Below are 25,675 nucleotides of genomic sequence, written 5' to 3' on the forward strand. Positions count from 1 at the left end.
GATCGCATAAAGCTGTCTTGGTGCAATCACCTTCTAATATGCATGGTATCAGAAAACTCCCAAGGTCTTTAAGCTTTTCAGGAAAGCTTTTCAGAATGACTGCACTGCATTCTTCAGTGAGGAGAACTCTTTCTGTTTCTCTCCACTCCTTTTTATGACTCAAGATCTCTTTCATGAACTTGGCATAAGAAGGTATTTGCTCAAGTGCCTCTGCAAATGGAATCTTTATTTCAAGAGTCCTTAGATAATCTGCAAAGCGAGCAAATTGCTTATCCTGCTCCTCTTTCCGGAGTTTTTGAGGATAAGGTATCTTGGCTTTATATTCCTCAACCTTAGTGGTTAAAGAAGCCTTTTTAGAGGGGTTGTTATCAGCACTTGTGTGTGTCTGATCCCTCACTGGCAATTGAGTGCCAGAGTCAGAAGCTGGAGTGACGTTAGACGCCAGCTCACTGTCTGTTCCTGGCGCCTGAACGCCAGAAATGTACCCATTTTGGGCGTTCAACGCTGGATTCTGCCCCATTTGGGCGTTCAACGCCAGATTCTTGCCCATTTCTGGCGTTGAACGCCAATCCTGCCTTGTTTCTGGCGCTGAACGCCAGTTTTGGGCATGGTCTGGGCGTTCAGCGCCAGCCTTCCACCCATTTTCTGGCGTTTTAGTGCCAGTAATTATTTTTCCCTGGGCTCTTACTGTCCTCAGGTGAATCTTTGGTGGGTTGCTCATTTCTTGAATTTTTGATGCCTTAAGGTGGGGTATTTAATGTTTTCCCACTTCTTAATTGAACTGCTTGGCATTCTTCTGCTATTTGCCTTGATAGCTGCTGCTTTGTTTGCTTAAACTGTTCGTCCATATGTATATTAGCTATCCTTGTCTCCTGTAGCCTGTCCTTGAATTCAGCTAGCTGCTTTGTTAGAAAATCCAATTGCTGATTGAATTCAGCAGCTTGTTTTATAGTACTGAATTCAGCAGTTACTGTTTTAACCTCTTCATTCATGGAAGGGTTGCTGCTTAGATACAGATGCTGATTCCTGGCAACTGTATCAATGAGCTCTTGAGCCTCTTCAATTGTCTTTCTCATATGGATAGATCCACCAGCTGAGTAATCTAGAGACATCTGAGCTCCTTCTGCAAGCCCATAGTAGAAGATGTCTAACTGAACCCACTCTGAAAACATTTCAGAGGGGCATTTTCGTAGCATCTCTCTGTATCTCTCCCAGGCATCATAAAGAGATTCATTATCTCCTTGTTTAAAGCCTTGGATGTCCAGCCTTAGCCGTGTCATCCTTTTTGGAGGAAAATACTGATTCAGGAATTTTTCTGTCAGCTGTTTCCATGTTCTTATGCTGGCCTTAGGTTGGTTATTTAACCACCTCTTAGCTTGATCTTTTACAGCAAATGGAAACAGTAATAGTCTGTAGACATCCTGATCTATTTCCTTATCATGTACTGTGTCAGCAATTTGTAAAAATTGTGCCAGAAACTCTGTAGGTTCTTCCTGTGGAAGACCGGAATACTGGCAACTTTGCTGCACCATGATAATGAGCTGAGGATTCAACTCAAAGCTACTAACTCCAATGGAGGGTATGCATATGCTACTCCCATATGAAGCAGTAGAGGGGTTAGAATATGACCCCAGAGTCCTCCTGGACTGTTCATTTCCACTTATGTCCATGATGGATATATGGATATAACTTGGACTGATTTATCTTTTTATTTATTTTATTTTATAAGAAGTAAATACTTAAATAAAATAAAATAACTAAAAAGAATTTGAATTTTGAAATTAAAATTTTTTTTTTCGTAAAAGAAAATAAAAATTAATTAGTTAAAAAAAAGAAATTTTTGAAAAAGAGGGAAGATATTTTCGAAAATTAGAGAGAGAGAGTTAGTTAGGTAGTTTTGAAAAAGTTAAGAAACAAACAAAAAGTTAGTTGGTTAGTTGAAACAAATTTTGAAAAGATAAGAAGTTAGGAAGTTAGAAGAGATATTTTGAAAAGATATTTTTGAATTTAGTGAGGAGAGAGAAAAACAATAAGATAGTACAAGATTTAAAATTTTTAGATCTAATGCTCCTTGTTTTTGAAAATTTTGGAGGGAAAACACCAAGGAACACCAAACTTAAAAATTTTAAGATCAAGACACAAGGAAAACTCAAGAACACTTTGAAGACTCACAAGAACACAAGAACATGAAGAAAGAACACCAAACTTAAAATTTTTAGAAAACCAAACCAAAATTTTTGAAAACCAAAGGGAAATCAACAAGAAAACACCAAACTTAAAGTTTGGCACAAGATTTAATAGAAAAAATATTATTTATGAAAAAGAAGGTTTTGAAAAGAATATAAAAGACTCTAACCCAATTACCAAGAACACAGATTAACGCTCTAGCCAAATGAGTTATGAAAATTTTCGAAAATTTTAAGAAAGATTATTTTTGAAAACACCAAACTTAAAGTTTGGCACAGGATTTAACAGAAAAATTATTTTTGAAAAAGGTTTTAAAAAATATGATAGCCAATTACCATGAACATAAACACCACGTTCTAATTAACTGAGCTATAAATTTAAAGTGTTTTAACAAGGGATAAATAATAAAAGACTCTAAACCAAAAAGAGAAAATTTTTCCTAATCTAAGCAACAAAATAAACCGTTAGTTGTCCAAACACGAACAATCCCCGGCAACGGCGCCAAAAACTTGGTGCACGAATTGTGAATCACACTTTTCACAACGCGTACCACTAACCAGCAAGTGCACTGGGTCGTCCAAGTAATACCTCACGTGAGTAAGGGTCGAATCCCACGGAGATTGTTGGTTTGAAGCAATCTATGGTTATCTTGTAAATCTTAGTCAGGAAGTCAATTATGTTTATCAGTTAAATTGTGAATAACCAAGAGAACATAAATTAAAGATTACTTGTTGTGCAGTAATGGAGAATATGTTGGAGTTTTAGAGATGCTTTGTCTTCTGAATCTCTGCTTTCCTCTGTCTTCTGATTCACGCACGCACGTCCTCCTATGGCAAGCTGTGTGTTGGTGGATCACCGTTGTCAATGGCTACCTTCCGTCCTCCCAGTGAAAACTACGCTCACGCGCTCTGTCACAGCACGGCTAATCACCGGTTGGTTCTCGATCCGGTTGGAATAGGATTTACTATCCTTTTGCGTCTGTCACTAACGCCCAGCCTTCAAGAGTTTGAAGCTCGTCACAGTTATTCAATCCTTGAATCCTACTCGGAATACCACAGACAAGGTTTAGACTTTCCGGATTCTCATGAATGCTGCCATCAGTTCTAGCTTATACCACAGAGATTCTGATTAAGGAATCTAAGAGATACTCATTCAATCGTATATAGAACGGAGGTGGTTGTCAGGCACACGTTCATGATTTGAGGAAGGTGATGAGTGTCACAGCTCATCACCTCCATCACAGTTAAGCGCGAATGAACATCTTAGATAGGAACAAGCGTGTTTGAATGGAAAACAGAAATACTTGCATTAATTCATCGAGACACAGCAGAGCTCCTCACCCCCAACAATGGGGTTTAGAGACTCATGCCGTCAGAGAATACAAAGTTTAGATCTGAAATGTCATGAGATACAAAATAAGTCTCTAAAAGTTGTTTAAATACTAAACTAGTAGCCTAGGTTTACAAAAATTGGATAAACTATGATGGATGATGCAGAGATCCACTTCTGGGGCCCACTTGGTGTGTGCTGGGGCCCACTTGGTGTGTGTTGGGGCTGAGACTTAAGCAATTCACGTGCAGAGGCCATTTGTGGAGTTGAACGCCAGTTTTTATGCCAGTTTGGGCGTTCAACTCCAGCTTTTGATCCTTTTCTGGCGCTGGACGCCAGAATTGGGCAAAGGACTGGCGTTGAACGCCAGTTTACGTCGTCTATTCTTGTGCAAAGTATGGACTATTATATATTGCTGGAAAGCCCTGGATGTCTACTTTCCAACTCAATTGGAAGCATGCCATTTCGAGTTCTGTAGCTCCAGAAAATCTATTTTGAGTGCAGGGAGGTCAGAATCCAACAGCATCAGCAGTCCTTTTTTAGCCTGAATCAGATTTTTGCTCAGCTCCTTCAATTTCAGCCAGAAAAATACCTGAAATTACAGAAAAACACACAACTCATAGTAAAGTCCAGAAATATGAATTTTTCCTAAAAAATAATAGAAATAGACTAAAAACTAACTAAAACATACTCAAAACTATATGAAATTATCCCCAAAAAGCGTATAAAATATCCGCTCATCAGAGAGGTCCCTATAGGAGTCTTGAATGTTGTTCTGTAAGCCGACAGAGCATCATCTAAGCTTCGTGCCCAATCCTTTCTACGGGTGCTTACAGTCCGTTCCAGAATTCTTTTTAGTTCTCTGTTAGAGACTTCAGCTTGCCCATTTGTCTGTGGATGATATGGGGTCGCCACCTTGTGTAGGGGTGTTCATGGATCGGATCCGATCCGCATATCCACGGTATTTATCCGAATCCGATCCGAAAATTGCGGATATGGATCCGATCCGCAAGGCTTTCGGATCGGATCGGATCGGATCCGCACACTAATCGGATCGGATTGCGGATTTTACGTTGGTATCCGCATATCCGATCCGCATATCCGCATATCCGCAAAAATAAATAAATTAATTAATAAATATTCTTTTTATGTTTTATTTCAACTAATAATTATCATATATATTGTATTATTTTAATTTATTATTTAAAAAAAGTATGTTTAATATTATTTTAAGAGTAAACATATTTAAAAGAATAGAAAAAATGAATTTTATTGATATTTTTTTAATAAAAATAAGCTTTTAAAAATATTTTTGTGTTTTGCGGATATATCCGATATCCAATCCGATCCGATCCGCAAATGTGCAGATCGGATCGGATCGGATCCAACCTTAAAAACTGCGGATATTGGATCCGATCCGATCCGATGATTTTAGTGCGGATCGGATCAAAATTTTGGCCATATCCGATCCGATCCGATCCGCGTGCAGCCCTAACCTTGTGGCGAATCCCATACCGGACCATGGCAGAGTAAAGCTGTTTGTTGCAGAAGTGAGTGCCCCCATCACTGATCAGTACCCTGGGGACACCAAACCTGCTGAATATATGTTTCTGGAGGAATTTTAGCACTGTTTTAGTATCATTGGTGGGTGTGGCAATGGCCTCAACCAATTTTGATACATAGCAACTGCCACCAGAATATAAGTGTTTGAGTATGATGGTGGGAAAGGCCCCATGAAATCAATACCCCATACATCAAACAACTCAATCTCCAAGATTCCTTGTTGAGGCATGGCGTAACTATGAGGCAAATTACCAGCTCTCTGGCAACCGTCACAGTTACGTACAAACTCTCTGGAATCTCTGTAGAGTGTAGGCCAGTAGAAGCCACATTGGAGGACCTTGGTGGCTGTTCGCTCACCTCCGAAATGACCTCCATATTGTGACCCATGGCAGTGCCATAAGATCCTTTGTGCTTCTTCTTTAGAAACACACCTACGGATTATGCCATCTGCACATCTCTTAAAGAGACAGGGTTCATCCCACAAGTAGTACTTTGCATCAGTAATTAATTTTTTCTTTTATTGCCTGCTGTACTCCTTGGGAATGAACCTTGCAGCTTTGTAGCTTGCGATGTCTGCAAACCATGGTGTTTCCTGAATGGCAAACAAATGCTCATCAGGAAAGGTCTCAGAGATTTCAAGAGAGGGGAATGACGTCCCTTCTATAGGCTCTATCCGGGACAAATGGTCAGCCACTTGGATCTCTGTCCCTTTTCTGTCTCTTATTTCTATTTCAAACTCTTGCAGAAGCAACACCCATCTTATGAGTCTGGGTTTTGAATCTTGCTTTGTGAGTAGATATTTAAGAGCAGCATGATCTGTGTACACAATCACTTTTGATCCTACTAAGTATGATCTAAACTTGTCAATGACATAAACCACTGCAAGCAATTCTTTTTCTGTGGTTGTGTAATTTTTCTGGGCATTATTCAAAACATGGCTAGCATAATAAATGACATGCAGAAGCTTGTCATGCCTCTGCCCCAGTACTGCACCAATGGCGTGATCACTGGCATCACACATTAGCTCAAATGGTAATGTCCAGTCTGGTGCAGAAATAACTGGTGCTGTGACCAGCTTGGCTTTCAGCGTTTCAAACGCCTGCAGACACCCTGTGTCAAACACAAATGGCATGTCAGCAGCTAGCAGATTACTCAGAGGTTTTGCAATTTTTGAAAAATCCTTTATAAACCTCCTATAGAATCCTGCATGCCCCAGAAGGCTTCTTATTGCCTTAACATTGGCAGGTGGTGGTAATTTTTCAATTACCTCTATTTTTGCTTGATCCACCTCTATCCCCTTGTTTGAAATTTTATAACCAAGGACAATCCCTTCAGTCACCATAAAGTGACATTTTTCCTAGTTTAAAACCAGGTTGGTCTCTTGGCATCTTTTCAGAACTAGTTTCAGGTGATCAAGACAGGAGCTGAATGAGTCTCCATATACTGAGAAGTCATCCATGAAGACTTCTAGAAATTTTTCCACCATATCAGAGAAAATAGAGAGCATGCATCTCTGGAAGGTTGCAGGCGCATTACACAGCCCAAATGGCATCCTTCTATAAGCAAACACTCTAGATGGACATGTGAATGCTGTTTTCTCTTGATCCTGGGGATCTACTGCAATCTGGTTATAGCCTGAGTAGCCATCCAAAAAGCAGTAATAATCATGACCTGCCAATCTTTCTAGCATCTGGTCTATGAATGGTAAAGGAAAATGATCCTTTCTGGTGACTGTATTGAGCCTTCTGTAGTCAATACACATGCGCCACCTTGTAACTGTTCTTGTAGGAACCAGTTCATTCTTTTCATTATGAACCACTGTCATGCCTCCCTTTTTGGGGACAACTTGAACAGGGCTCACCCAGGGGCTATCAGAAATAGGATAAATAATCCCAGCCTCCAGTAATTTGGTGACCTCTTTCTGCACCACTTCCTTCATGGCTGGATTTAGCCGCTTCTGTGGTTGAACCACTGGTTTAGCATTATCCTCCAATAAGATTTTGTGCATGCATCTAGCTGGGCTTATGCCCTTAAGGTCACCTATGGACCACCCAAGAGCTGTCTTGTGTGTCCTTAGCACTTGAATAAGTGCTTCCTCTTCCTGTGGATTTAAAGCAGAGCTTATGATCACTGGAAAAGTGTCACTTTCTCCCAGAAATGCATATTTCAGGGATGGTGGTAATGGTTTGAGCTCGGGTTTAGGAGGCTTTTCCTCTTCCAGAAGAAATTTCAGAGGCTCTTTCATTTCCTCTGAATCCTCCAAATCAGGCTGAACATCTTTAAAGATGTCTTCCAACTCTAATTCAAGACTCACAGCCATGTTGATCTCTTCTACCAAAGAGTCAATAAGATCAACTTTCATGCAGTCTTTTGATGTGTCTGGATGCTGCATGGCTTTGAAGCATTCAACTTAAACTCATCATCATTGACTCTCAGGGTTATTTCCCCCTGTTGGACATCAATGAGAGTTCGTCCAGTTGCTAGGAAGGGTCTTCCTAGAGTGAGAGTAGCACTCTTGTGCTCCTCCATTTCCAGCACTACAAAGTCAGTGGGAAAGGTGAATGGCCCAACTCTGATAATCATGTCTTCAATCACGCCTGATGGGTATTTAATGAAGCCATCAGCAAGTTGGAGACATATCCGGGTTGGTTTAACTTCTTCAGTTAAACCAAGCTTTCTGATAGTGGATGCAGGTATTAGGTTGATGCTTGCCCCAAGATCACATAAAGCTATCTTGGTGCAATTACCTTCTAATGTGCCTGGTATCAGGAAACTCCCAGGGTCTTTAAGCTTTTCAGGAAAGCTTTTCAGAATGACTGCACTGCATTCTTCAGTGAGGAGAACTCTTTCAGTTTCTCTCCAATCCTTCTTATGACTCAAGATCTCTTTCATGAACTTGGCATAAGAAGGTATTTGCTCAAGTGCCTCTGCAAATGGAATTTTTATTTCAAGAGTCCTGAGATAGTCTGCAAAGCGAGCAAATTGCTTATCCTGCTCCTCTTGGCGGAGTTTTTGAGGATAAGGTATCTTGGCTTTATATTCCTCAACCTTAGTTGCTGTAAGTTTATTTCCTATAGAAGTGGTTGAAGAAGCCTTTTTAGATGGGTTGTTATCAGCACTTGTGTGTGTCTGATCCCTCACTGGCAATTGAGTGCCAGAGTTAGAAGCTGGAGTGACGTTAGACGCCAGCTCCTCATCTGTTCCTGGCGTTTGAACGCCAGAACTGTGCTTCTTTTGGGCTTTCAACGCCAGATCCTTGCTTGTTTCTGGCGTTGAACGCCAGTTCTGAGCATGGTCTAGGCGTTCAGCGCCAGCCTTCCACCCAATTTTTGGCTATTTTTCCCTGGGCTCTTACTGTCCTCAGATGGATTTTGGGTGGTTTGCTCATTTCTTGGTTTCCTGCTGCCTTGAAGTGGGGTATTTAGTGCTTTTCCACTTCTTAATTGAATTGCTTGGCATTCTTCTGTTATTTGTTTTGACAGCTGCTGCTTTGTTTACTTTAATTGTACTTCCATGTTTATATTAGCCATCATTGTCTCTTGTAGTTTATCCTTGAATTCAGCTAACTGCTTTGTTAGAAAATCCAATTGCTTATTGAATTCAGCAGCTTGCTCTGCAGGACTGAGTTCAACAGTTACTGTTTTAGCCTCTTCTTTCATGGAAGGGTCACTGCTTAGGTACAGATGCTGATTTCTAGCAACTGTATCAATGAGCTCTTGAGCTTCTTCAATTGTCTTTCTCATGTGGATAGATCCACCAGCTAAGCAATCTAAAGAGATCTGAGCTCTTTCTGTAAGCCCATAATAGAAGATGTCTAACTGAACCCACTCTGAAAACATTTCAGAGGGGCATTTTCGTAGCATCTCTCTATATCTCTTCCAGGCATCATAAAGAAATTCATTATCTCCTTGTTTAAAGCCTTGGATGTCCAGCCTTAGCTGTGTCATCCGTTTTGGAGGAAAGTATTGATTCAGGAATTTTTCTATCAGCTGTTCCCATGTCCTTATGCTAGCCTTAGGTTGGTTATTTAACCACCTCTTGGCTTGGTCTTTTACAGCAAATGGAAACAGTAATAATCTGTAGACATCCTGATCTACTTCCTTATCATGTACTGTGTGAGCAATTTGTAAAAATTGTGCCAGAAACTCTGTAGGTTCTTCCTGTGGAAGACCGGAATACTGGCAGCTTTGCTGCACCATGATAATGAGCTGAGGATTCAACTCAAAGCTACTGACTCCAATGGAGGGTATGCAGATACTACTCCCGTATGAAGCAGTAGAGGGGTTAGCATATGACCCCAGAGTCCTCCTGGACTGTTCATTTCTACTTAAATCCATGATGGAGAAAAGGAGATGATGTAAAATAAAAAAATTATTTTTATTTATTTATTTATTTATTTAATTATTTCGAAAATAAAATAAATTAAAATAAAATAAATAAAAATAGGTGAAGATTTTCGAAAAAAATGAAGAGAGAGAAAGTGGTCAGGAAGTTTTGAAAAAGATATGAATTGAAAAAGATTTTAAATTTTGAAAAAAATCTGGATTTCAAAAATAATTTTCGAAAATTTGTTTTAAAAAATAGTGAGAAAAGATATTTTTGAATTTAAATAGGAAAGAGAGAAACAATAAGATAGCCCAAGATTTAAAATTTTTAGATCTAATGCTCCTTGTTTTCGAAAATTTTGGAGGGAAAACACCAAGGAACACCAAACTTAAAAATTTTAAGATCAAGACGCAAGGAAAACTCAAGAACACTTTGAAGACTCACAAGAACACAAGAACATGAAGAAAGAACACCAAACTTAAAATTTTTAGAAAACCAAAATAAAATTTTTGAAAAACAAAAGAAAAACCAACAAGAAAACACCAAACTTAAAGTTTAGCACGAGATTTAATAGAAAAATTATTTTTGAAAAGAAATTTTTGAAAAGAAGATAAAAGACTCTGACCCAAAAGACAAAAATTTCCTAATCTACGCAACAAGATTCACCGTCATTTGTTCAAACTCAAACAATCCCCGGCAACGGTGCCAAAAACTTGGTGCACGAATTGTAAATCACACATTTTATAACTCGTACCACTAACCAGCAAGTGCACTGGGTCGTCCAAGTAATACCTTACGTGAGTAAGGGTCGATCCCACAGAGATTGTTGGTTTGAAGCAAGCTATGGTTATCTTGCAACTCTTAGTCAGGATAATAACTAGTGATTATCAATTGACTTGCAAATGAACAAGAGAGCATGAATTAAAGGTTACTTGTTATGCAGTAAATGAGAATATGTTGGAGTTTTGGAGATGCTTTGCCTTTTGAATCTCTGCTTTCTCCCTATCTTCTTCTTCACGCACGCACATCCCTCCTATGGCAAGCTGTGTGGTGGAGGATCACCGTTGTCAATGGCTACCATCCTTCCTTTCAGTGAAAATGGTCCAGGTGCGCTGTCACCGCACGGCTAATCATCTGTAGGTTCTCGATCATACCGGAATAGGATTCGCTATCCTTTTGCGTCTGTCACTATGCCCAGCACTCGCGAGTTTGAAGCTCGTCACAGTCATCCAATCCTAGAATCCTACTAGGAATACTACAGACAAGGTTTAGACTTTCCGGATTCTCTTGAATGCTGCCATCAATCTAGCTTATACCACAAAGATTCTGATTAAGAGATCTAAGAGATATTCATTCATTCTATGGTGGAACGTAAGTGGTTGTCAGGCACGTGTTCGTGGAGGAATGATGATGATTGTCACGCTCATCACATTCAGATTGAAGTGCGAATGGATATCTTAGATAGGAACATGCATGTTTGAATGGAAAACAGAAATACTTGCATTAATTCATCAAGGCACAGCAGAGCTCCTCACCCCCAACAATGGAGTTTAGAGACTCATGCCGTCAAAAGGTATAAAGTTCAGATCTAAAATGTCATGAGATACAAAACAAGTCTCTAAATGTTGTTTAAATACTAGACTAGTAAACTAGGTTTACAGTAAATGAGTAAACGATGATGGATGGTGCAGAAATCCACTTCTGGGGCCCACTTGGTGTGTGCTGGGGCTGAGACTTAAGCTAATCACGTGCATAGAGCTGTTTTGGGCGTTCAACGCCAGCTTTGGATCCTTTTCTGGCGTTGAACTCCACTTTGTAACTTGTTTTTGGCGCTGGACGCCAGACAGCAGCATGGAACTGGCGTGAACGCCAGTTTACATCATCTATCCTTGAGCAAAGTATGAATTATTATATATTGCTGGAAAGCTCTGGATGTCTACTTTCCAACGCAAATGGAAGCGCGCTATTTGGAGTTCTGTAGCTCCAGAAAATCCATTTTGAGTGCAGGGAGGTCAGAATCCAACAGCATCAGCAGTCCTTTTTCAGCCTGAATCAGATTTTTGCTCAGCTCCCTCAATTTCAGCCAGAAAATACCTAAAATCACAGAAAAACACACAAACTCTTTGTAAAGTCTAGAAATATGAATTTTTCCTAGAAACTACTAAAAATAAACTAAAAACTAACTAAAACACACTAAAAACTATATGAAATTAACCCCAAAAGCGTATAAAATATCCGCTCATCAGCTTTACTCTTCCATGTTCTTTGCTTTGTTTAATTTTACCATTGGAATATTCTTAGGATTATTTAATACAAGGATCACTTTTATTTTTAATTGACTATTTTAATTTTTATTTACAATGTCTTTCTTTAATTCCTTTTCATATGCTATGAATTTTACCTTTACAATGAGTGAGTAGTTCCCTAACTTGATGGGGAATTGATTGAAAGGAACCCTTGAGTTGGAAGGCTTGAAAGAAAAATTGTAATTGGGTTTATGGTTGGATTGACTCCTAATCACTAACACCAATCCCTTTTAATTAAGTGGATTGCAACTTGTGAGCGGACGTAGCATTCCAACTTGTTTGACTTTCCTTCACCTAGTGAAGGATAACTAAACAGGACAACCTTCAATTGTCAATTAATCCTGAGAGCATTCCAACAATAATAGGGATTCCAACTAATCAATTCCCAGTCAAGGCTTTTATTTACATTATTCAAATTCACCAATTTAATTTCTTGTTTGCTCAATTCAACCCTTTTTGAAAATTTCTGATTAATAAAATAGCACACTTTTCTGCAACTCGTTGGGAGACGACCTGGGATTCATACTCCCAGTATTTTAAATTTCAATTTTCTGTGACACCTTTCTAAATTGAGCGGTGGATTTCTGGCGAGTTAAGAACTATACTTGCAACGTATATATTTTAACCATTTTTAATTTGCCAATTTTTGCTCGCATCATGGTTTCTGTCGACCTTTAGATGAATCGGATTTTCATCTTTATTGGTCTTTTATCGTGATCGTGCAGTGAATCTGTTTTTCACTTTCTGCCGATTTGTTGCTTTATAATCGGACGATGAATGCTTCAGATTAATGCGTCTTGAGAATTTGTAGAATATCTAAAATATTTTTTATTCAAAAGAAAGCGCAAATATATACATGTTGGAGTTTTTCATCCTTTTAAGTCGGATAATATCTGGATCTCAACTTGGTGCCTCATTAAAAAACCTTTTCAGGAAAAAGAGTGCATCCTATGATGAGATCTTTTACCTTTTCTAGCTATAGTACCTTCTTAGGTTGCAGGCGTGCCACGATCTGGGAAGCTCTCGTCCATCGAGTTCGGACAGTCTGTAGTAGCCCTTCCCAAGTACTTCTATGACTCAGTAGGGTCCTTTCCAGTTTGCTACCAATTTCCTTCTCCGGGTCGAGTTGTTCCAATATCATTTCGGATTAGGATGAGATCATTCTCCGCGAAACCTCTTTGCACTACCTTTTGATTATATCTTGAAGCCATTCGGCATTTTAGCGCTTCTTCCTTGATCCGAGCTCTTTCTTGGATTTCCGGAAGTAGGTCGAGTTTTTCTCTTTGAAGTTGCGAGTTGGCTTCTTCATTGTAGTGGACTACTCTAGGCGACCCATCCTCGACCTCTACTGGGATTATTGCCTCCACTCCGTACGCTAATCGGAACGATGATTCGTTTGTGGTGGAATGTGGCGTGGTTCGATATGCTCATAGGACCTGTGGAAGTTCTTCAGCCCAAGCTCCCTTCGCATCTTGCAGTCTCCGTTTCAACCCTGCCAATATGACTTTGTTGGCAGCTTCAGCTTGCCCATTGGCTTGAGGATATTCGACAGAGGTGAACTGGTGCTTTATGTTCAAGCCGGCTACTAATTTCCTGAAGCCTGCATCTGTGAATTGAGTGCCATTGTCTATGGTGATGGAGTATGGAACCCCAAACCTTGTGACAATGTTCCTATATAGGAATTTCCGGCTTCTTTGAGCAGTGGCATTGGCTAGGGGCTCTGCCTCAATCCACTTTGTGAAATAGTCTACTCCGACTATGAGGAATTTGACTTGTCCTGATCCCTGGGGAAAGGGTCCGAGAAGATCGAGTCCCCATTTTGCAAATGGCCAAGGAAAAGTTACGCTGATGAGTTCTTCTGGCGGGGCGATGTGAAAGTTGGCATATTTCTGGCATGGGGTACATGTCTTTACAAATTCTGTAGCTTTCTTTTGTAGAGTTGGCCAGTAAAATCCCGCTCGAAGTACCTTTTTGGTGAGAGCTTGTGCCTCGAGATGATTGCCATAAATACCGCTGTGTACTTCCTCTAAAACTTCCCTTGTGTTAGAGGTCGGCACACATTTTAACAATGGTATTGAAATCCCTCTTTTGTATAGGGTGTTGTTTATGATGGTGTAGTACCGAGCCTCCCGTTTTAACCTCTTTGCTTCCTTCTCATTTGTGGGGAGTGTTTCTTTTTTGAGGTAATTAATTATGGGGGTCATCCATCCTTGATCCTGACTTGTTATAGTTAGGACTTTTTCTGCTTCCGAGATTGACGGGTTCTGTAGCATTTCCTGGATGAGGCTTCTATTTTTACCCCCTGGTTTGGTGCTGGCTAGCTTTGAGAGTGTATCAGCTCGGGCATTTTGTTCGCGGGGTATGTGGCAGATCCTATATTCCCCGAGTTGTCCGAGCTGTTCTTTGGTTATATTCAAATACTTTTTCATGGTGGGATCTTTGGCTTGGTAACTTCCTGTTATCTGTGAGGTGACTACTTGTGAGTCGCTGAAGATGTTGAGTTTTTGAGCTCCAACCTCCTTAGCCAGCTTCAAACCAGCTAGTAACGCTTCATATTCTGCCTGGTTGTTTGAGGCCGGGAACCCAAATTTGAGGGAAAGCTCAACTTGGGTTCCTTGGTTGCTTTCTATTATCACACCTGCACCGCTTCCAGTCTTATTTGATGACCCGTCCATGTAGAGATTCTATTCTGTGGGGGGTTTCCAGGGTATCTGTGAATTCTGCAATGAAGTCGGCCAAGTATTGTGATTTGATGGCTGTCCGAGCTTCGTATTGGAGGTCAAACTCGGATAACTCGACTGCCCATTGTAAAATTCTGTCTGCTAGATCTGTTTTCTGCAGTATCCCCTTTATGGGCTGGTCGGTCCGAACCTTAATGGTGTGGGCCTGGAAGTATGGGCAAAGTCGTCGAGATGTCAGTATGAGAGTGTAGGCGAACTTTTCTATTTTTTGGTAGTTCAGCTTGGATCCCTGCAGCGCTTTACTGATGAATTATACAGGCTGTTGCCCTTTGTCGTCCTCTCGAACCAGTGCTGAGGCTACTGCCTGACTTTCTACTGCAAGGTATAATACGAGTGGTTCTTCCTCTTGTGGTCGAGTTAGGAAAGGCGGTCGTCCCAGGAAGTTTTTGAAATCTTGGAAGGCTTGCTCGCATTCTGTTGTCCATTCGAACTTCTTTCCTTTCTTTAAAGTGGCATAGAAGGGGAGAGATCTTATTGCTAATCCTGCTAAGAATCTGGATAAGGCTGCCAATCTCCCGTTGAGTTGTTATACCTCTCTGACACAAGTCGGGCTCTTCATGTTGAGTATAGCCTGGCATTTGTCTGGATTTGCTTCAATTCCTCTTTGTGTGAGCATGAAACCTAAGAATTTGACCGCTTCTACTGCAAAGGTGCACTTTGTGGGGTTGAGTCGCATGTCTTGCTTCCTTATAGTGTCGAACACTTGGGCCAGGTCAGACAATAATGTTTCTTCGCTTTGTGTCTTTATTAACATGTCGTCCATGTAGACTTCCATGATTTTTCTGATATGATCTGAAAAGACTTTATTCATTAGTCTTTGATAAGTAGCTCCCGCATTCTTGAGGCCGAAAGTCATCACAATATAGTAGTAATTTGCTTTTGGCGTTAAAAATGAGGTCTTTTCTTGATCTGGTGGATACATGAGAATTTGGTTGTATCCGGAATATGCATCCATAAACGAGAGGTATCTATATCTGGAGGAAGCATCTACCAGGGCGTCGATACTTGGGAGTGGGTAAGGATCTTTTGGGCAAGCTTTGTTGAGGTCGGTGTAGTCGGTGCACATTCGCCACTTCCCATTTGATTTTTTCACGAAGACGACGTTAGCTAGCCATAGTGGGTGCTTGACTTCTCTTATGAATCCTACCTCCAGTAGTGCTTGTACCTGTTCTTCCACAGCTTGGGATCGTTCTGGCCCAAGTTTTCTTCGTCTCTGCTGTACCGGCCGAGATCCTGGATAGACCGCCAACTTGTGACTCAGTAGCTTGGGGTCTATGCCTGGCATGTCTGCAGCTTTCCATGCGAAGAGATCGATATTATCTCGTAAGAACTATACTAGTAATTCTTTTGCGTCTCCCTTCAGGATCGTGCCAATATTAGTTGTTTTGTCCGAGGTATCTCCGATCTGAACTTTCTCTATTTCTTCTTCAGGTTGTGGACGGAGTTCTTAACATCTCTGAACTCCACCAAGCTCAATTGTATGGAACTCTTCTCCTCTACCTCTGAGATTTAGACTTTCGTTATAACAGCGACGTGCCATCTTTTGATCTGCTTTTATCGTAGCTATCCCTTCTGTAGTTGGGAATTTCATGCATAGATGTGGAGTCGAGACTATTGCGCCGAGTTGATTTAGTGTTGTCCGACCTATTAGGGCATTGTAGTCTGAACTCACGTTGACCACGATGTAGTCTATCTTGAGTGCTCTGGATTGGTTCCCTTTTTCGAAGGTTGTATGTAGTGACACGTATCCCAGTGGTTGTACTGTGGTATCGCCCAGTCCGAACAGGCTGTTCGGGTATGCTCTAAGCTCCTTTTCTTCTAAGCCAAGCTTGTCGAAGGCAGTTTTGAATAAGATATCGGCGGAGCTCCCTTGGTCTATTAATGTGCGGTGGAGATTGGCGTTCGCCAGTATGATGGTGATGACCATGGGATCGTCGTGTCCTGAGATGACACCTGATGTGTCTTCTTTGGTGAATGTGATTGTAGGGATGTCAGGTGCTTCCTCCTTTCCTTCGACATGATATACTTCTTTGAGATATCTTTTGCGGGATGATTTGGAGATTCCACCTCCTGCAAATCCTCCGTGCATCATATGGACATGTCTTTCTGGTATACGAGGTGATCGCTCAGCTCGTCCGACATCTTCATCTCTTCGTCTTTTTCTTTGTTCATCATCTCGGGTGGCTAGATACCGATTTAGTTTTCCTTCCCTTACTAACTTTTCTATGATGTTTTTTAAGTCGAAGCACTCGTTGGTGGAATGTCCTCGGACCCGATGATATTCGCAGTATTCGTTCCGATTTTCTCCTCCTCTTTTGCCTTTGAGTGGTCGAGCTGGGGGTATCTTTTCTGTGTTACAGACTTCTTTGTAAATATCCACAAGGGACACCCGAAGAGGGGTGTAATTATGATACTTTTTTATTTTTTCGCCCGTTCGATCTTCCTTCTTCTTGGATTCTTTATCTTTATCTCGGTAGGTGAAACCGAATTTCGAGGCTTCTCCCAGTCGGGAATTTTCTTCCATGTTGATGTACTTCTCTGCCCACTCTTGTACCTCATCTAGGGATGTGGGATATTTCTTTGATATAGATTGGCTGAAAGGTCCTTCTCGTAGGCCATTGATGAGGCCCATGACGGCTGCCTCTGTTGGTAAGCTTTGTATGTCTAGGCACGTTTTGTTGAATCTTTCCATGTAGTTGCGAAGACTTTCCCGATCTCCTTGCTTGATACCTAGTAGACTGGGGGCGTGCTTAGCCTTGTCTTTCTGGATGGAGAATCTGGCCAGGAATTTTTCGGCCAGGTCGTCAAAGTTGGAGATGGACTTTGAAGGTAGGTTGTCGAACCATCTGATTGCTGTCTTCGTGAGAGTCGTTGGAAAAGCTTTGCAGCGAACGGCGTCTAAGGCGTCGGTAAAGTACATTTTGCTTCTGAAGTTGCTAAGGTGATGGTTGGGATCTGTAGTTCCATCATACAAAGTCATATCCGGAAGTTTGAAGTCTTTAGGGATTTTAGTCTTCATGATTTCCCTAGTGAATGGATCTTGATCTTTGTGAGAGTTGTCTTCAGGGGTGGTCCGGGTAGTCTTTGCTTTGAGATCGGCTTCAAGTTGTAGAAGTTTATCTTCTAATTCTCGACGTCACCTTACCTCTTTTTGTAGATCCTTGCTGACTTCTTGTTGGTACTGGCTTTCTTTTTCGAGTTGCTTTAGGCGATCTTGAAGTGCTTCTATTACTCCCGGATGTGATGAGTTTTTGTCTCCGTTAGATTCCGGAGTGTCCTTTGGTGTGGCACCCGTGTTTTTGTGCGACGTTCTGTCCTCTAAATCTGAGTTGTGGTCGTTATCCTGTTCGTCCGCCATGGTGATGAGATGACTTCCAGGTTCCCCGGCAATGGCGCCAATGTTCTGAGGGTTACCTGAAACTGTAGGTCGATCTCGGATGAGATCTTCTGTACTGGTCGGAGATGACGTGTCCGGCTGGCTGGTGGCGGCTGGAGCTGTTGTGTCCGACTCGTTGGACTGGCTGCACTTCTGATCCTTGGTCACCGGAGGATGGGAGGTACTTGCAAGAGACTCCGATGCTTAAGTTAGCACGGGTATTAAGCAGATTTATTGTAGAATCAGAGTGAGTTATACCTGGGTGCTCCAGTGTATTTATAATAGTGTGGACTGACCTTTCTGATAAGATAAGTTAATTATCTTATCTTATCTTATCTTTTTTTGGGTGAAGTCAGCTTATCTTCAAGGGAACCGCCTTTATCTCTATAGGCTTGGATTGCCTTTAGATTTGGGTTGTGTTCCTCTATTTGGGCCCTTTATTGGGCTTTCCTGTCACTTTGGCCGACATCTTTGAGAAGAGGTCAGGCAGCCTGACCTGAAGAGGTCGGTTGCTTTGTCACCAATCATCCCAGGTCGGATAACTCGACCCAGGGTATGAACAATAAGCGATATCTGAATTTTTCTTGTATGTTGATAATCTTTGATGTTATGACTAAATTTTGAGTTGCTTGTGATCCTTTTGTTTCAAATTAAGAATTTTGAAAACTGTTATTCAATTTTTCAAGGAGAAGAACTTTGTGATAAACATATAATGGAGTGTTATTGTTGTTTGGCGAACTGGTGATTTTATCTGTTTAGGGATAGAGAATTATTTGGGTGACTAGTTAGATGGATCGAAGATCTTTTCAATTTAGAAGTTTGTTTGAATTTTTCTGATTTAATTATCTGGGTTTATTATAGTATTGTGTTGTTGGACATGGTTTTTCTGTCATGGAATTATTGTGATTATGTTCTATGATTTTTCTATTGTTGCTGAATTCTGATGATTTTTGCAAAATATGATGTTTGTGAAAGAAGTTTGTTATTTCAAGAGATTTTTATGAAATATATGATACTTGAATGGAGAGATTAAGGCTTTTGAAATGATGACAACAAATTAAGGAGTATATTCAGCAGCTACTGGATTTTCAGGAACAATTTGTGTGGCTATATTGAATAAGGGGTTATTTGAATTTTAGATGATTGCTTCTAATTGTATGCTTCTATTATATATGGTCCTGATTGAACATTGTTTTATTTTCTCCTTGCTAGTTTGATGTTTATGGAGTTATATATCTGAAATGTGTTCAAGAAAAATGATTTCGTACACAAACAAGGAAAAATAGATTGATAGAAATATGGTCAGTTCCAAAATAGCATGTTTCAAGTTCTCTTTGGGTGTAGGTGCAAAAAAAAAAAGACATTGTTCCTAAATTCATACACGTTCCTACCTTTGGATTATATATAAGTATGAACTGTTATTTGTTAATGTGCATGAAAAAAAAAGAGGTGAGAGCTAACTTGGCAGAGACTTAAATTGAGGAACAAGGAGATAAATTATTTAATTTTTGGATGCTTACATATATTGTTTTATTGGTTCACACAATTTTCTATCTATTTAATGGGATCCTTTTCATATTATTTAGATGGAAGTAAATATCAAAAGGCTTTTTATTATACTACCTTTATACTTTTCAAGTTTATCATTAGTTAGATTAAGAAACTTTTTTTCGTGATCATGTCGAAATGACTTCGTACTTTTAAGTGAATTTTTATGATCATGTTCATGATTTTGAAATTGAAAGTCGAAATAATTTTATTGGTCTGATTTTAGAAGTGCACACCACATCTGATGTGTTTGTGTCTGTGTCTTTTAATAATTATGTGCTATGCTTTGATTTCATTATTGCAACAGTGGATTACATTTAGACGTGAATGCCTTACTAAAGGGTAGCTCAAACAACATATTTTATGCGTATTATCATGACAAAAATTTTGTTTATGTATGGATGAGGGTGTGTTAGAATCAGCTCTTATAATTTTATTTGTTTTGGTGATATTTGTCTTTTATTCTTTTGGTGATGAACTTTGCTTTTTGGCTAAGATTTGAAACTCAAAAATTTTCTTAACCTTTGCTTTTTTTTTTTTTTGAAAATTCCTCTATTTTCAACTATTGTCATTATTCTCAGAGATTTGGAGAGATTGATTTTCTGGGTTTCGTGAGATTGAGATTGTAGGTCTTAGATATTGGAAAGAAATTCTGGCGATTTCATATGGAAAAGATTGGATATCTAATTTCTTAAAGTTGAACAAATTCTTTCTATGAGTTTTTCTCCTTATTATATTCACGGAGTATTATAAAGTAGGCATTGTAAAAAAAATTTGATTTTTTAATTTTAGGACAACTTTGGTGCTTGTTTGCAATGTATGAAGATTGTGGATGTCTAAACTCTAAAGAAACCGATGGGTTCATTTTGAGTCAATGGGTTTAGTCTTGAGTTATTTCATTATAACTTGTTGACTTGAAAAATTATGGGTATGGATTGATCATAACTTGAGTGTGGAGGCATAAAATTGTTAATATTTTCTTTTCTTTTCATGTGTTTTCTATTTTTAGTTGGTTCATTTATTTTAGATTTTTTTTATGTTACCTTTGCTCATTCTAAATATTTTCTTTATTGTTATACTTTGATTGATTGTGTTTGTATATTTTGTTTTGTTATTGTTGTTGATGTTTAAAAGTAAAAATTTTTAGGTGATACCATTTTTTATATACTAGTTTCTAATTTTTGGTGTAACATCTGTGTCCTTTTTTCTAATCTGCTCTTTCAATTATTTCCAATACTCATCATTTTGACATTTTTAGAGTCTTGACAATGTTAATGAAGAATATTATGAAGCTTTTTCGATGATTTCAACATTTACTTATGCCCTAAAACTTTTTATGCTATGATGATATTATTGTGCTGGACTTTATTTTGTTTTGTTTGTTTTCTAGTTTTGTTGGGAAAAAAATCTATATTCTATCTAGCGTTGTCACATCTTGTGGTCTGATTATTGAGTATGGTGCATACAAAGGGGTAGAATTTATAACCTGCAAGGAATAGTTCTTCTAAACTCCTTCGTTTCTTTATCCAAGTAATGGTAATTGTTATGTTTGGAAACATTAGGTGTTCTTCTTGGGATAGTTTGTGTTGAAGTATGTGCTATAATCGTGCCACGTGATTTGACGTATCGTTCCGTCTTCTATATTTCGTATCGGGAGTTCCTTGTTTCAATTCTTGTTGAAATGAAATTTGATTATTTTATTTCATGTCCTACATCTTATGCATATCTCAATCTGATCGTGCTTTTGGCTATACCATATATTCTCGACAACACAGGTGCTGACATTCCATTCCTTTACGTGAACTATGTAACTCCTTGATGTAATTTGAAATTGCTTTACTATGTTACATCATATCTTCTAGTATTATCTTGGAATTTTTGTTCCAGATCTTCTTTGGAAAAAGTTTTTTTGATTTGATTCTTCTCTTGCCTGATCGTGTCCTTAATCATCCTTTTAAATCTTTGTAAAAATAGCCATTGATTTTGGTTAACCTCTTTTTGTGAACTTTGTACTTCTTTGATTCAACCTGAACTTATTTTGACCTAATATATTATATTTTCTTTAATTGTTACTATTAAAGTTTCTTGATTCAGATTTCCTTGTTAAGATGTGATTGACTCTTTCTGGCACACTTAATTATTTCTATACAGCATTGCTTAATTACAATCTTAAGCATCCTTCTACATTCGTGCAAACACCATCTGTGATGTTTGCTCTTCTCTTCCCAGGTTTTGTGTCCTTTTAAGTAAACCTAAGCTTGTTTCGGTCTCGTGTGATTCCTAGATATAGTAAGCGATACGTTAGTTTGTTAGGACACAACTTATTGATGTTGAAGTTTAGAAAGTCATAATTCTAAGGCTTGACGTAAGACCGGTTACTACCAAGCAGATGTACACCAGAACCAAGAGATTATGAAGTAAATGTGTATTTTGAGGAGATTGACAAACTAAGTGAAAAGTACTATGTATATCTAAGTTGTCAAGGGAACAAGAGTAGGTGAATGCTAATCACATCGTTTTAACAGAAACATATCTTGTAACTTCTGCACCTCGTTATAATTCTTTCTCATGTTTGGCAAAGTGCTAAAACCATGTAAAGTTTTGCAGATTATACCAATTTTTGAATTTTCGAAGGCGAAAATTTTGTAAGGAGGGTAGAATGTAAAATCTCTACAATACCCTTACTCTCCTTTTTCCCAAACCAAACCTTAACCCTAATCTCAAAATAAATCTCACACCCTCCCTCTTACACACATACACACACACAATTCAGAGAAAGAGGGAGAAGTAACGGAAGCAAAGAAAAGAGAAAGGGGAGAGTGAGGGAACGGAGAAGAGAAGAGAAGGAGGCTGTCCACCGTCACTGCCGTCGCCTTGGAGTACGCCGGCGTCGCGCCTCACCGCCGTGGAGCCGCCATCCCACGTGTCGCCACCGGCGCTGACGAAGAGGGGAGAGAGTGAGACGTTGAGGCAGAGAGCTGCCACTGCGGGAAACGCGATGGAGGAGAGGACGTCACCAGCTCTATCACGCTTGGTTGCTGCCTAGCATGCCATCGGAGACCGCCGTTCCCTCACCACTGCTGCGTCGCCGTTGATAAAGCTGTTGCCACCACCGTGAGCCGCGAATAGAGGAGGGAGAAGGAGGCGAGTTCGTGAGGGAGAAGAAGCAGCGTTGCCACCTTGCAGCCGTACTTCCTTGCTGCCGTCGAGCTGTCCGCTGCCATTGTTGCCGTTCTGGTTCGCTATTTTCCCTTGAATCTGTTTTACTTCCGTATCCTGCCATTCTGATTTTATTGAACCTCTACTTTACCTTGGATTTTCCAGCACTATTTCTTGTTGTCTTCCATTCAATTTGAATCCATCCAATAGTTTCTCTGGGTGCTATGATCATTGACGTTGCAATAAGAAATGGATGCTGCTATTGTTGCAGCCACAACTTTCCGCTGCCCGATCCAAATCCTATGACTCTTCATTTCATTCTACATCGATCCTCCTCATCCGTTAATTTTGCACTTCAGTTTTGGTCTCTTCGGTCCCTTAGGACCATGTTGTGAGTAGGCTTTACATTTATAATTGTTTGGCTATACGTCTATAATTATTTGGATATACGGTGCTTGAACTTAGTTATACTTACAAATATTATTATCAAATGATTTTAAATTGGTTTTACTAATTGATTTATTAGAACTAAATGCTTATCCTTGTTAAACTCATTTAATATGCACATGAGACTATATATTTTTATGAGACTATATGTATGTTTGAAGAAGTTTTATATTATTTTAAAGTATTTGATTTTATTCGAATATGTATTTTTGAAGTATTGAAATTTTGCTGGTATTCACTTATTTTGGAATTGTGAAATATTTTGAAATGCCTTAAGATTGAGAAAATATGATTGAATCTGATTTGGATGAGAAAGTATTATCTGATTTGATTTGATTCGATACCTTATATATTTGAAAGATCAAAGATTGGTTGTATTTGAAATTATATGTTTTGAATTAGTTTGGGAGGCTCGTATTAAAAGCCCGTAGTTAACGGCGGTTATGACGTTAACCTAGATACATCTGGCTCAGACCTCAGCTAGCAGGGGCGTTGCTAGCCTAACGTGTAGGCCACACGTTGGATCTGTTATTCCGTACGGACACACTAGAGGAAAGGGCTACAATTAGAGGTGGAGCTGCCCAAGTGTGGACTATTTGATTTGATTTCTGTATGAGAACTCCCTTATTGATTCACTTATTCATATAAATTATTATTTTCTAACTAAAATTATTTTCATAATAATGTTTAGATGGTCTCATGTGAATTATAGATGTACTGTCTAGTCACTAAGTTGCAAAACTCACCTCTTTTTTTTAAAAAATATTTTTCAGGAATAAGTATTTGATTATGTGAGCTTTTCTATTCAAGAGTAATGATCTGCAATGGGTTCTATTCCTTGTTGAGTTCTTAGACGTCATCTGCTCCATATGTTACAGGCAGGATCTATCTATATTTATTTATTTTATTTTTGTTCAATTATGTAATTATTCATTCTAGAAAGTGTAAATTTATCAAAAATTATTTGTAACATTTTTATTTATCTTATATTCGAATCTGTTAGGCTTGCTAGGGAACTCTTTTTCCTGAACGCCAATCATGGCTCATTTTGGGCCGCGACAATCCCGAACCAAGTTATTATGTGTCTCCAAAAAACTTTCGGCATTGGGTTGCCGTGATGGAGGCCAAGGGCTCGGCCTCGATCCATTTGGTGTAGTAGTCTATGGTGACGATGAGATACCGGAGTTGTCCGGGTGTCGTGGGAAAGGGGCCGACAAGGTCGACGCCCCAGGTTCTGAATGGCCGTTCTGCCATTATGATGTTGAGCTGGTGTGGGGCGGCCTGGTGGAAGTCGGCGTGTATCTGGCATTTGCTGTAGTTTTCTACCAGCTGCATGGAGTCCTTGATAACCGAGGGCCAGAAGTATCCAGCCCGGATGACCTTCTGGGTTAGGGTTTTGCCCCCGATGTGATGGCCGCAACAGCCTTCATGGATTTCGCGGAGTATGTACTCCGTGTCCCCGGGCTCGACGCATTTGAGTAGGGGCTGCGAGAATCCTCGTTTATATAGTTGTCCTAAAATGACGGTGTAGTTGGTGGCTTCCCGTTTTACCCGATTTGCTTCTTTGGGGTCTTCGAGTAGTACTCCGTCAAGGAGGTATTGTAGGATAGGGGAGGTCCATGATTCCGGGTCGTAGATCGGTAGAACGGTGTCGGTTGTGGTTGATACGGACGGCGTTCAGACAACTTCCTGAATTAACGACCGATTATCTTGTCCTGGTTTGGTGCTGGCCAGTTTTGAGAGTAGGTCTGCTCTTGTATTTCGTTCCCTAGGAATGTGTTGTATGGTTACTAGATCGAATTCTTCATTTAGCTTATTTACCTTGGTGAGGTATTGTTGGAGTAGGGGGTCTCGTGTTTGGTAGTCTCTGTTGACTTGGGAGCTGACTACCTGTGAGTCACTGCATATTTCCAAGATTTTTGCCCCGACCTCTTTGGCTAGAGTTAAGCTGGCCAAGAGAGCCTCGTATTCTACTTGGTTGTTGGAGACAGGGAACTCGTACCGAACAAATTGTTCGATTACGACCCCGTTTTGGCTTTCGAGTATCACTCCGGCTCCGCCGGAGGTGATGTTGGATGAGCCGTCGACGTGTAGCTTCCAGGTTTCTGTGGTGGGGTTTCCTGGTGTCATCTAGGCGATGAAATCTGCCAGGGCCTGTGCTTTGATTGCGGTTCGGGGTTTGAATGTTATATGGAATTGGGATAGTTCGATGGACCATGCTAGCATTCGTGTCGCTAGGTCGGGCTTCTGTAGTACTTGTCTGACTGCTTAGTCGGTTCGGACTGTAATGGGGTGTGCCTGGAAGTATTGGCGGAGGCATCGGGAAGTTGTGAGGAGCGCGAAGGCGAGCTTCTCGAGGCGGGAGTAGCGTGATTCCGTGTCTTGTAAGACTTTGCTTACGAAGTAGATAGGTCGCTGGGCCTTGTTTTCGTCTTCTCGGACCAGTGCCGCGGCTAGTGCACCTTCCGTTATGGACAGGAATAGATAGAAGACCTCCAATGTTTGGGGTTTGGCGAGAACGAGGGATTTTGCCGGTACTGTTTTGAAGTGTTGGAATGCCTTTTCGCATTCTGTATCCCATTTGAAGAAGCGGATCGCCTTCTGTGCCGACGCATCGAGAAAACGAGATAGGGCGATCCGCCGACCGGTCAGTTTTTGGATGTCTTTGAGGTTTTTTGGGCTTCCCATTTCGA

General features: G+C 40.1%; 1 pseudogene; it reads right to left on the reverse strand.

Moving 5' to 3' along the window:
• The window catches only part of LOC148550798 (uncharacterized), a 61,799-nt pseudogene extending 44,328 nt beyond the window's left edge, over positions 1 to 17,471 (reverse strand).
• Positions 17,472 to 25,675: the final 8,204 nt, after the last annotated feature.

The sequence above is a fragment of the Arachis ipaensis genome, chromosome B7 (assembly GCF_059453495.1).
Source record: "Arachis ipaensis isolate K30076 ecotype BB chromosome B7, ASM5945349v1, whole genome shotgun sequence".
In the NCBI taxonomy this organism is placed as follows: domain Eukaryota; kingdom Viridiplantae; phylum Streptophyta; class Magnoliopsida; order Fabales; family Fabaceae; genus Arachis; species Arachis ipaensis.